Source organism: Benincasa hispida, chromosome 9 (assembly GCF_009727055.1).
Source record: "Benincasa hispida cultivar B227 chromosome 9, ASM972705v1, whole genome shotgun sequence".
Taxonomy (NCBI): Eukaryota; Viridiplantae; Streptophyta; class Magnoliopsida; order Cucurbitales; family Cucurbitaceae; genus Benincasa; species Benincasa hispida.
In genome coordinates, this window is record NC_052357.1 from 8,983,201 (window position 1) to 8,987,914 (window position 4,714).

Genomic DNA, 4,714 nt, shown 5'->3' on the forward strand with positions numbered 1-4,714 from the left:
ACTTATGATGGCACGAGGAATGCCAAATGAGTGAAAATATTTTTCTTCAGGAACTGGGTGACTACCGCCACATCACTTGCGGCGCATGCTATTACCTCTACCCACTTGGAGACATAATTGATGGCTAATAAATTGTAATGTTTCCCATTCGAAGGAGGGAATGGTCCCATGAAATCAATCTCCCATACGTCAAATAACTCAAGCTCCAAGATAGTATTCATTGGCATTACTTTTTTCCATAAAATGTTACTTGTGCGTTGGCACTGATCACATTTCATTGCGTAGTCAGCCGCATCCTTGAATAATGTAGGCCAAAAGAATCCACTTTGCAAAACTTTGGCTGCGGTGCACTGCCCTCCAAAGTGCCCACCATATGGTAAGTCGTGGCATTGTGACAATATGCGCTGTTGAGCAAAATTTGATACGCATAATCGAAAAATCTTGTCTGCACCTCTTTTATACAGATTTGGCTCATCCCAATAATAATGTCTACATTCATGCTTGAGCTTCTTCTTTTGGTGATAGGTGTAATCTTCAGGAAATTGCTCACAAACCAAATAATTGACGATATCTGCATACCAGGGCAATTCTTCTATGTGGAACAGCTGCTCATCTGGGAATACGACACTCACCTTGGACTCGTTGCGGTCAACCTCAGGATTTTCCAGTCTAGACAAGTGATCTGCAACTTGATTCTCTGTCCCCTTCCGGTTAATTATTTCGATATCAAATTCTTGAAGGAGGAGAACCCATCTGATCAACCTCGGCTTTGCATCCTTCTTTCTCATTAAGTATTTGATCGTCGAGTGATCAATGTGGATGAGTACCTTTGTTCCCAATAAATATGCCCGAAATTTTTCCAATGCAAAAATCACTACCAGGAGTCCTTTCTCTGTAGTGGTATAATTTGTTTGAGCAGGATTTAATGTCTTACTTGCATATGCGATGGGATGCAAAATTGTTTTTTTCTTTTGCACTAAAGCTACCCCCATCACATACCCACTTGCATCGCACATGATTTCAAAAGGAAGTGTCTAATCCGGCACAATCAATATGGGTGTGGTAATCAGCGCATTTTTTAAAACTCTGAATGCGTTGAGGCAGTTGTTGTCAAACTCAAATTTCCTATCAGCCTCTAACAATGCACTCAGTGGTCGTGCTATCTTAGAAAAGTCTTTGACAAATCGTCTCTAGAATCCAACATGCCCCAAGAAGCTTCGCACACCTTCATGCTGGTTGGAGGTGGAAGTTTTTCAATTGCTTCAATCTTTTCTTTGTCCACCTCCAACCCATCTCGGGAGACCTTATATCCCAACATTATGCCCTCCTTCTCCATGAAATGAAAATTTTCTCAATTGAGCACCAGGTTCGTTTGTTCACATCTCTTCAGAATCTTCTCTAAGTTGGCTGGGCAGACTTCATAAGTGTTTCCATAAATGGAGAAGTCATCCATAAATATTTCCACAGAATCCTCGAGATAATCTGAAAAGATTGCCATCATGCACCTTTGGAACGTGCTTGGCGTATTGCAAAGGCCAAACGGCATGCGACGAAAAGCAAATGTCCCATATGGGCAGGTGAATGTGGTTTTGTAGAAGTCATTCCCTGCTAGTCGGCTCAACATTTGATCAATGAATGGCAGAGGGAAATGATCTTTTTTTGTGGTCGCATTCAGTTTGCGGTAGTCCATGCATATGTGCCATCCAGTGATGGTCCTTTGCGGTATTAATTCGTCGTTCTCATTCGGGACTACCATCACTCCGCCCTTCTTCGGCACACATTGCACGAGGCTGACCCACGTGCTATCTGCTATAGGATAGATAATGCCTGCATCTAGCCATTTGATAATCTCCTTCTTGACAACCTTCTTCATTACAGGGTTGAGTCTGCGTTGATGTTCAATTGTTGCTTTATGGTCATCTTCAAGACGAATAGGGTGCATGCAGTACGTAGGGCTAATTCCTCTAATTTTAGCGAGCATCCAACCAATTGCTCGCACATGTTTCCTGAGAATGTTCATCAACGCATTATTCTGATCTTCATTAAGCGTAGAGGAAATGATAACTGGCAGCTTTTCATTCTGCCCCAAAAATCCGTACTTCAAATGGGTTGGTAGGGTCTTCAATTCAAGTGTTGGTGGCTCCACTGGGGAAGGTTGCTTTGTTTTTCTTTCTTCTTTTTTTGTTAGCTCTACTTCTTGCTTTGCGATCATTTCTTCTTTTTTGCTTGTTTTTGTTGTGATCGCATTACAGGCAGCAACAGATGTGCTGACATCCTCTTCTTCATTCTCTTCATCAAACTTTTCTTCTTCAATTGAATTCTGGTCATCATCAGAGTCATGCAGGTCTTCTTCATCTGGAAACTTTATGGCACAAATTATATTAAACTTGAGCTTCTGTTCGTTGATACTCAAAGTGATTTCCCCTTTATACACATCAATTTGAGCACGACCATTAATAGAAAAGGTCGCCCCAGAATGATGGGCACATATTTATCGGCCTCATAGTCTAAAATGATGAAGTCAGCTGGCAGGATAAATTTGTCAATTGTGATCAGCACATCCTTCACCTTTCCCTCTGGATGAACCAGAGATCTATCGGCCAGTTAGAGAGTCACTGTTTTGGGCACAAGTTGCCTCACATTCAATTGTCTGAAGATTGACAGAGGCATCAAATTTATGCTGGCTCCCAAGTCACACAGGGCTTGCCCGATGTACAGTCCTCCTATAGAGCAAGGGATGGTAAAGCTCCCAGGATCGCTCATCTTCGGTGGAATTATTGATTTAGAAATTTGCGTTAATGCCAACGTGGCAAATTTTCCAACTCCCCTCTTCTTAGTTACCATATCCTTCAGAAACTTGGCGTAGGCAGACATTTCCTCAATCGCTTCACTGAAAGGAATATTAACATGTAATTTCTTTAAAATACATAAGAAGCGTTGGTATTGTACCTCTTCGTTCTTTTTCTTCCTTAGTCTCTGTGGGAAAAGGGGTAATTGAACTTTCACGGTTCCCATTTCAGTTGGCTTTGAGGTCGACGTAACCTCTAGTTCTACTGCTTCTTTTTCTCTTTCTTTTTCTTGCATCACCGCAATCTCAGGCTCAGCCGCAATGGAAGTTTTTCTACTAAGCTCCTTCTTTTCTCCCTCCACAGACTTTCCACTGCGCAATGTCGCAACCTGACATTGCTCCTTACCTGATCCCACTGGGTTGTATGGAAGTTCGGTTGAACTTAGTAGAGCCCCTTGCGGTTTACTTTTTAGCTCACTCGCAATCTGGCTCATCTGTAATTCGAGATTGCGGATGGATGTGGCCTGACATTGAAGCACGGTCTTGTTTTCCTCTATGTATTGCTTCAATAGGCTTTCCAAAGAAGAGGATTGCGGTGGTTGTGAGCTACTTGCTTGGTTGCTCGATTGACCGTTGTTGCGAGGGAAGAATCCTGGTGGCCCTTCTTTTTGCGCCACAGGTTGGAAATTTTGTTGTTGATTCTTTCAAGTAAAATTGGGGTGGTTTCTCCACCCAGGGTTATAGATATTCGAAAAAGGGTTATTCTTTACAAGGTATACAGATTGTGGATCTTACGGGCAATCTTCCATCGCATACCCATCACCGCAAGTCACACACCTTGCGGTGTTTTGACTGATTGCGTTGATTTACCCGGTTTGCGGTGTTGGGCTGCTGATCGCAATTCCTTGGATTAAATTCATCATTGCGGTCATCTAGTTTTGTAATGAAGCAATAACACCATTATTTGCGTCAGTGTTTTTGAGTCTCAATCTCTGGTCACTCTCTCTACAATCTTCATGGTTTTTAAAGATGCGATCCAAGATATTCTTCGCCTCATCATATGTTTTATCAAGCAGACCACCAGTGGCTGCCGCATTGGATGCGGTCTGCGAAGCGGGATTCAAACCATGATAGAAAATCTCCATTTGAAGGCAGTCTGGTAACCCATTGTGTGGACGTCTCAGACCAACCTCTTAAACCTCGCCTAAGCATCGCTGAGCAATTCGTCCATGTCTTGTTCAAAATTTGTAATCAGTTTCCTTCATCTGGCATTCTCGGTAGGTGGAAAATACTTATTCATAAATTTTTCCACTACCTGCTCCCAAGAAGTGATCTCTCTCTGCTCGAGAGAATATGCTCATTTCCTAGCCTGATCACAGAGAGAAAATGGGAACAACGCTAGTCGAACTTCTTCAGCAGAGATGTTCGGGAACATAAAAGTATTGCAAATTTCAATAAAAATTTAGAGGTGGGCGTGCAGGTCCTCACCACGTCTTCTTCCGAATTGACCTACAATCTGGATCATCTGTAGCATCACCGGCTTTATTTCTAATCGGCTTCTGTTGAGGGCAGGCCTCATGATTCCCGAAGAGAAATCATAGAGGTCTTGGAATGCATAGTCCCTAATGGGCCTATTGTCATCGTTTGCCAACAGAATTGGATTTGCCATGACATTGTTATCATTTGGTGCTCCATTTCCAGGCTGCTCCGCCATTTCTTTTTATCTGATTGTGGTTGTTATTGGCGGTCTCTCAATCTTTGTCTAAATATCCTCTCAATCTCTGGGTCATAATTCGCCAGAGATTGAGAGTTTGCAAAGAAATCAGAAAAATCAACGTTAGCAAACTATTCTGCCGAATTCCCCGGCAATGGTGCCAAAAATTAATGCTTGGTTTTATGAAGCGGAAATGTAGATGCTATGCGTTG